Genomic DNA, 9,413 nt, shown 5'->3' on the forward strand with positions numbered 1-9,413 from the left:
AGAATGCAAAGAACACCCATACCTCTGGACTACTCATTAATTATCAGGAGCTTCCCTGCAAATAGTACAGCATATGACATTTGCTAACTGTTATCAGTTGTGTCTGTCTTGTTTCCACACACTCAGAAAGGAAATAACTGTGGTAAATGCTGGCAAATATATCATGTTCTGAATCGGTGGCTTAAAGCCTTCAGTTTTTCAGTAGTGACCACCACAGGCAAGATGGCAACAATACAGCTTCAGCAACTGCTTTAATGAAACCACTGTCACCAACATTCTCAGCAGTCACCAATGACAAGTTCTTTTTTTAAGAAGCCTTTTCCCCACTGAAGAAATGCAAGGGGCTGACTATCAGGAGTTAAGCCAAGTTCCAGCACGGCAGCTGAGCGTTGGTAGGCTGCCTAATACATCTGAGAGGTTTTAGGTTTCTGATGTGGAATGGATTAGCATTGGCAGTGGGCCTAACACCCTGGTGAGATATGAAACAGTAGCATAAAACCTGGGACCTTTTCGGGATTGTAACTTTATTTGTTTGCATAAATATATTTACATAGGGTGTGCTTTTTTTTAAAAAAAAAGGAGGGGGGGGGCACGACCAAATTCCTTAAAGAAATGAGAATTCCTGTCTAAGCTGCTGCTTAGGATTCCTAGAATGCAGACAGCTGTCCCCCTTGGGGACAGTTCGATCTGTTTCATGACAACATGTAGCAAGGTTGTTCGGTCAAAAATATATGTACTTGAAGGAAAACCAAGATACAACTAGAGTGAACAAAGAGTTTATCAAATCAAGATATCAAGTAGGAGATTAAATTATTAGGAAAGTAAATTTACAAAAAGATCAGACAAAAATAGGTAGCACTGAAGATCATGCAGGCAGACATTAGAAAAATAAGCATTTCAGTTTGTTAGACTGGATGGCTTAACTTACAAATACGATCATAAACACGGAATAGCACCAATGCTTTTTTCTTCCTCTACCTCAAGAACATTTAAGGATTATGTTGGATGTGGGTGGTTTACAAGAACGGGTCATTTATCTTGCCGCACCGTTTGTGTGGGTGATGGTTGTACTTGTCTATTAAAATAAGACAAGGCCTGATTGTCACCACAGTCCAGCTGATCTGGGGCCTAGTTGCTGAGCAGCTGCTGTTTGATTTCAGAGTCGAGGAGCCTTTATAAATATGCTACAGAAGTGTGCATTCAGTAATAGATGTCAGTTGTCTTTATTCAAATTACTCTGGTGACAGTGCAGGCTTTTGACATCAGTGATGTCTGCAATGATAGTATTTTGATAAAGTTTCAAAAGGTGGTAAAATCTTCTGAGTAAGAAGAGTTTTAAGTCATCTTTTTGTAAGTCACAAAAATCTTTTATGCTTCAATAGAAACAATTTGAACTTATATAACTATCTCATTTACTTTTGTCTTTGTTCTTGTTTTAGAAATGGTTTTAATTACATTTGCAGTTGCAAGTTGTTCCTTCTTTAATGAAGAGCGAGAAAGGAAATCACATTTTCCAGACTTGACAAGGGTCTTTTCTTTTCTGTAAAGAACTTTAAAGTATTATTATGGTTTTCCTTTACTATGTATTATTCCCTCATACATATGATAAACAGTACACACATTGATTGAGAAAACTAGAAGTCAAACTTCCAAAATTGAAAAAAAAACACCCCAGCCCCTAGACCTGAAATCAACCTATTATGCAATGTGAGCAGAACTTTACTGTCACATCTGCATTGTCTAATAGTGGTGCTCTTACATCCTTCCAGGTCCCCAGAGGCAAACAATCATGGCACAGGTATGCAAAGTTACTTAGAAGCTTACCACATCAGACAAATACCCAGAATCACCAGGGCAACTTCCTCCCATGTCCTGTGTTTACGGAGGCCAAGTTAGGTAGCAGTAAAAAGACTGTCAGTGCTGAATACTGTAAACACCTATGCCTTATTTACCTTCTAAACAATAGAAACAGAGACCTGAGAGAAGTTTCTTAGGGTTTTGTCTTGTCTGGTCTTAAATGCTTTTTAACAGCATGTATTAAGGAACTGTACTGGACAATAACCTGGTAACTACAAATCTTATTTGACTCTAGGGTGAGCAGACATCTGAACAGGGATTTAGAAGAGTTTTGAAGCTGAAACAGTAAATTAGATACACAAATTTTTGTGGAGCTGCCCTAAACGTCCTTCAAATTCCTTCCAAAAAAACATTAAAATATACCTGAAAAAAAACCCTCTAGTATTTAGACAACTCCTAAAGGCTGGTAAATCAAAATGAGAAGGGTCAAATGCACGCAGAAGTTTTTACAATGTCTCAGCCTGTGCTTATATCCATATAACAGACTAATAAATTTAACCTGCAAAAGTTAGAGATTACAGCTGGACAAGGCTCTCATTCTGCCTCCTTATTCTCTTTGCTAAAGCACTGGATAATTAAAATTTAAAAATATATTCTTTAAAGTAAATTACTAGATAAAATAATCCTGGATGAATATAACCACACTGATTATATTTTTTTACATGTCTCTGTATAGGTACATACATTTTTCACCATGATCACTAGAAAACAGTGATAAAAAAGCACAGAACAGATTTCCTACTAGTATATGCAATGTGAAGGCTCGTGTGCAATTGGACGGTAACTGTCTCCCTCCATAGTAAAGCCCTATGTGCAAGGGTCATTGGACCCTAGTCAGATGCAAGACTTATAACTTTAAATAAAGTCAGCTGGAAAAGAGTGCCCAATCCTGAAGAATCTAAACATTCTCCAAAGTATAATAATAAATAAATCCGCGAGGGTTACATCTAACATTGTGAGAAACATTTGTCATAAAACTCATCTGGTTTCAAGCCCTTTTCTGCAAAACACAAGACTTCAATCCGAGACAAGATTCAAGTAAGCTGGTGTTGATGGATGGCTTTGACACGTAATATGTGAAGCACATGGTTACATTTCTTTCCTCTCATAGCCAACTACAGTTTAAATAGCAAGGGACTACCTGGGGTGGCTTTGTCTTTTTAAAAAATACAAAGCAAATAGCACAATGTAACCTCAGTGCCCACTGGGACACCACAAAGCTATCATTGTATAAAAATGTAGAGTCATGCTAGAAAACCTCTTTTGAGTATTGAGTTTATTCAAACCTGAAATAGTCAACACGAATCAATGGATGAGGATAAACAGTAGAATACTAGTATAGACCAAAATTGCATGTTATACTTGATTTAGCATAGGTGGGCTGTTCAGAGGAGTTGTACTCTGTGTTGAAGATGGTATCAAGCACCCTGAATGAATGGTCTCTACTAATGATCTGTGAAACTCCATAGGTTTTATTCTTTGTTTTTAATAGTCTTGCCCAAAACAGTAAGATAACTCCTGAATGCAATTCTAGGTATTAAATAGGTGCAGGACTGGACCCCTATCATGATTACTTGGAGGTCTCATTTACTACCCCTCCAATTCACTTTACCTACCTCGACAGTCCAAATGGTTCTGCTGACTGACTAGATGAACTTCGGTCACACATGACTTGCAGGTTTCCAAGCCAGTGGGTGCCCTAAAAAAAAAAAGTTGAGATTTCATCCTGGCAGCATGCAGTACTTATTTTCTCTGTTAGTTTTTATGCATTTAAGTCATTGGGGAACTATGAATGCATCAATTTGTTGCCTCAATAGCATGAGGTAGTTGCTGAATTTATTTGGTTTATACTTGGTGATTAAGGGAGACTGATTCTCTTTTCCTGCCCTTTGAGGAAGCTCATGGTGTTATGGGGGGCATGTCAGCAATAACTAAGAAATATCCTGGTACAAATCCCAAAAGATACATATTTTTATAAGTAATTCCCCATGGAGAAACTTTTAAAATGATGCACTTGTTCTGAAAATGCTTCAGGCCTTCTCTAAATAGATAATATTGCTGGGTGGTTTTTTTTAAAAGCGCGAGACTTGAGGTGCACATCTTGCTTGTAACTCATAAAATCATAGCACAGTTATGTGAGGGGACACACAGGAATAACGTGCAGTGAGCTTCAGTGCCTCACAAAGGATTTGTCATTCAGACAATAACCCAGCTTCTTGTTTTATTCAATTGTAATACAATAAGCTTAAGTGTTTTCTAGGCCACAACCAGAAATGTACTTTATTGGCTTCACACTTACTACTTTTGTGCAGTTTTTCTTATGTACGCGTCCCCCCTATTTGGACCCCATGGACGCAATCTCTTTTTCTCTTTAGAGGTTAGTCTTCTAGTCTGTAACATATTTAAAAATGGTTTTATACTGCACAACGCCTTAAGCCTTTTAGCAAGTGTGCTGTACGCTTCAGTTTTCCTAGCAACTGCCTGGAAAAAGCATATCACTTAGCAGGATAGCAGCTGCAGATGCAGTCCTTATAACAATAACCTGTGCATCTGTTGATTTGAAGATGCTTCCACTTTTTGGAATTTTGCCTAATTTCAAACAACTGAACATCAGATACTAAAAATGCTGATTCAAACTGAAATTCTACCTGTTCCATCTTCTACGTAGAAGTCAATGCAAGGAAAATGAGAAGGAAAGACAGATCACTTATAAATTAAGGTGGAAACAGAACAGAAAAAATGAGAAGAGAGTAAAGGTTAGAAGAGCAAACTTTGAGTAAAGACAATAAATAATTCAGTAAACCTGTAAGTATGAATTGACACTTCCTTTTTGCCTGCCAGTCTTTGGTTCTGCACGGTGAAAATAATCTTAGTGTATATATGGACTTAGATGCCAAGTTGTTTAAAACCCTCAAGATTAGGCACCCAGTTTAGAAACTCAGACTCCAAGAGGCATCATCACTATTACCCATCACAGTAGATGTCACCTACTTTTCATATGGTCCACTGCCTTGTTGAACAAAAGTTAGTTGTTCCCAAAAGCAAGCTGCAACAGAAAAGCTCACAGTACTGCCTCTGTGGCACTACGGGCCAGTGCTGCAGTGTGCCTCTTCTGTAGGTGTCCAGGTGAAGATTTTTCAGTCAAGACTACTTTCAATACTGGCAATGTGCTGTGAGGATTCCAGAGCAGTTTAGAAGCATCAGTTTAACTCATACCACCATTTTATCAGGTCAAGTAGTGACTGTTAAGTGATTCATCCCGTTATTACATAAGTAATATGTAATATTACAGCTAAGTTGGAATCTGATCCCCTGTTTTCTAAACATGAAGATATCATTCATCAAACCGTATTTCTTAACTTTGAAGGGCTATAATTCAATTAATGTACTTCTAATTATGTATTAAAGCACTATATTCCCTCTGCACATCACAGCAAGTACAACAAAATAATCCATACTAGTTATTTAAACAGCTGTTTATGGCAGCTGTATTTATAATGCATATCAAAGCAAAATGGGCGAGGCAGAGGTCGAAAGAAACAGATTCAAGAACAAAACTTGTTGTCCTTCAGGCAGTGAAGGTCAGGGCACATAATGGAGTGGTCACACTGAACCTCCTAAGGGAGATGCATTTGACACACCACGTTTTGGTGTTATTTTCTGGGCCGTCATGGAGTTGTCCAAAGCACTGAGCACAGTTAAGAGGCTGCCTTTTGCCTAGCTTTCAAAAGGGAGATAAAAGATGTAACCACAAAGATTATTCTATTTTACATGCAGCATCCTTCTGATTAATATTGGACTATCCACAAACAGCAAGAGCTCAAACAGCTGAGCAAGTCCAGGATCCAAGAGTCCCCTTTGCCCTCACCCCATCAAAACTAATTATATTTAAAAATAATCTTCTGCCCTCAGGAGATATTGTGTGCTATTGGAAGATAACTAAATATGAAATCTGGAACACAGGGAAGTGACTGTGAAATATCCACGATCAGCACGTACAAATAGCATCATACAGATGTACCAACAAGCGAGTAGCATTCCAATCCTCTTGTTTTATTTCCTCCACATGGATTAGGCATAAGAGAAATTGTTCTTCAGAAAGCAGACGATGATTTGTTTATTTAGAAGCATGGACTTCTATAGGACAAAAGTCCTAAGTCACTTGAGCACAATTTTGCTGCGCAAGTTTAGGAGAAGAGAACGTCCTCCTCCCAAAGGCATAACAGTAACACAGAGCCTTGCAGATGCAGCAACGTCCCTGACTCCTACCTCCTTTCTTCTATCAGCATCTATGTCTGCCATCCACACAGCCATCACAAGTGTTTTCTTAAATGTTCAACAGAGGGTAAACTCCACCAGGCAGCACAGCGATGTCCAGAAGGAGAAAAGTGCACCTCTGATTTCCAGCATCTTGCCTGTACATGCCCTACCTTCCTACAGTATTTTTTTTTCCATTTTTCAGGGCGTTCCTTTAATTTGAACAAGTATCTCTGAAGTTATGTCCCTCCTGCCTTCCTCTCACCTGTACCTTCTTGCACAGGTACAGATTCTCTCTTTCTGTAAAACCTGTTAGAAAGTCAGTCAAAGTAAAGCAGCTTTAGCACTCTTGGGAAGAGCAGGGATTCAAGAATCTGGCTCAAGTTTTCTCTCCCTTTGAACTTCCCACAATCTTCCATTCTCACTTCCAAGTGTTATTACAGTTATGATTCAGTAAAACTCAAATTAAGCTGATGTTGTAGAAAGTGGGGCTGGAATGTTAGCAAGCTGAGTGTAGGTATGAGCCTCTGAACAGTCATGACTTACGATCAATGCTCAGAAATTGATAGTAATCAGAAATGGATGCCAAGCAATCAGGGGCATATGCAGCCTGCTGAAATGGGGCTCGTATTAAATGTCAGCAGTTTTCTTCTGTAGCTTATGTCAAAAGTGATCCCTTTCCTAGATTAGATAACGAAGCCAGTGCACAGAATATGACAGAAATCCTTTGGTCACAGTGATTGGTAATTTTTAAAAAGAATTATGATAAAGGTGTCCTACCTTTACATTAAAAATAATGCTGTCATAATAAATCTCTTGCAAAGAAAAAAGCACATTTTTAAATTAAAAGGGAAACATGAAGATTAAGAAAAGATGATTATAAAGTTAGAACTGTGCTCTAAAGCTTGACCTAGAGTCTTAGATCTTATTTTTTAATTTTCTCATCTAGGTTGTTTTTTTCACCTCATGAAGAAACTAGACATGAATATAGCATTTTTAGCCAGTAACTCATACATTTAGATTTCTGGGTTTAGGTTTTGGAAAAAATGCACCTAGTTGTTTTCTTATTACAATACTGCTGGTTTTGTTCACCGGTCCATGTTTTTCTTGGAATGTGGCAATGTGGAATGTTTTAAATTAAGGGTTTTACTTTTTACTATCCAATGTCTACTAAATAAGTCCATCATCTAATTCTAAAATTGTGAAGCAGCAAACATACACTTGTAGCCAGCAATACATATATTTTTACTCCAGAGACATGCTCTTCTGTTCTAAATTTACTGCAGAAAGTTTCAGAGACAAAAGAAAGGCTCTTTGCCAAACCTAGCTTTGCTGCTTTATAATAATACTTTAGGTCTCTTCAAATATCCTAACTAAATATTGTAAACTGCTGAGAAGTTTCCATCAAGTCTATAATCAATAATAAGAGTTGTTAAGCTTCAGCTGACATAACATCAGAATCTTTTGCATACAATTGTTTCAAATGAAACTATGGAACAAATGAAGGCATTACACTGGATGCAAATATTAATCAGAGTCATATTTTATACCCTAATTATAAACAGTTTTGAAATATGAGCCATGTATTATATTAAAAAGATCGAGGATATAATCCCTGCTACTGCAACCCACTGCGTATTTTGCCACCCACCACAACAATCACTATTGTCTGTTGAATACACATGCTGTTTGGAATATGGAGTGACGGGTGCGTTAACAGTGTTGAGAGACACTCAAGAGGTTTGGATTTGGGGTTTGGTTTGAATAAGAAATTTAAAACTGGAATTATAATCTGATCCTTGAAGCTCTTAGATGGTTGCCCATACAATTCTTCCTCTTAAAATCAGGGCAGCTGACCCTGTGATTGAGGCACTGGCTTGGGTTAAGTTCCCAGGTCTGATACACAATCTGTTGAGAGATTTCTAGCCCTACAATCTGGACTAATAACACAGTGTTTCATCATCTCGTTTTGTGTTATTCTCTGCTTATTCTAGTGTATTTGAGCAGGAGCTCTCTCTTACTCTGTGTACAAACAGCATACAGAATTATGGACTCACACCCTCAGCTCGTTCTCTAGGTATTGCTGCAAATGTTATTAGCCATACCTAATTTTCTTTGTTTTCAGAATGATAAAGACTTCCCCCACCTCTTTGTCCATTATTTTTTTCCCCAACATTTTTGGAATCCACAGCTTGATGCTGCCTTTCCAAAAAGGGACAAATTTTGGAGTTTCAGTGTCCCCTTAGCAAGACATTTTGCTTAATGTAAGAAATCCATTTTGCTCAGTGCAGACTGAAGCTCAGTAAAACACTTCCTAGATCATCTTTCCAAACACCACTCCCCTGTCTGAAAAAAAATACCAAACAGTCTAGTACTTGAATTACAATGGACATCTCAGAACCATAAACTAAGATCGCTTTCATTTTGATTTGAGTGCTCTTTGATTGATATTGATAGCGGTTTTGAAGAGGATTTGCTAAGTAAGAACCAGAATTGTATCATTTTAGAAACAGTTCATTTGGAGAACCCCAACCCAAGCTTATGTGATAGCTGTGAAGATACAGACATTTTCCTCCATATTTCATAAACCACTAGTCTAAGAGGACCCTAATTTAATGAAAAAAAAGGGAAGTTATTCCCCATCTAGCTTTTTAGAATACTGAGCCAAGTATTGTCTTGCAGACCACAGACCTGCACATTGCAGACTGTGCTGAAGAAATATTAAAGTTGTCCTTACCCTTCTTATACCCTCCCCGCACCCCGCCCCCTCCCCCCCCCACTTCCCCCAAGCAAAAGTTTCCGATTGTCTACTTGAAAGGCTCAGGTAAGTTCTATACATCATGTAGGTGTTGAGCAGGTGCACATGAAGAACAGGATAGTTCTCACCCAGGCGGCATGGCTCAATTAGCTGAGGAATTGGTGCTGATGCACTATCAGGGTGACGAGAAATACCAGCACTTCATGGTAACGATTCTCATAGTTTTTGTTTTCATCTAATAAGGAACAATGCTTGTATGGTCCAGCTGATGGTGGTGTGGACAAAACAATTCCCATCTAGAGCTATGGTGTTTTATAGCACAAGATAAGACAGGTGGGAAGTTCTTCCCTTTAAAATCTCATGCAAAAACCTTCACAACAAGAACAGTTAACATGTAATAATTTCTCATTAGAAATTTCTATTCTCCAAGAATAAAACCGACCATCTCTTCCCCTCCCCACCCCACTTCAGCAATTTGTAGATTTGGAAATACTTATATTTAAGGTTTTCAGTTGGTTTTAACATACAATAAGACCACAGT

The sequence above is a fragment of the Falco punctatus genome (assembly GCF_963210335.1).
Source record: "Falco punctatus genome assembly, chromosome: 10".
Taxonomy (NCBI): domain Eukaryota; kingdom Metazoa; phylum Chordata; class Aves; order Falconiformes; family Falconidae; genus Falco; species Falco punctatus.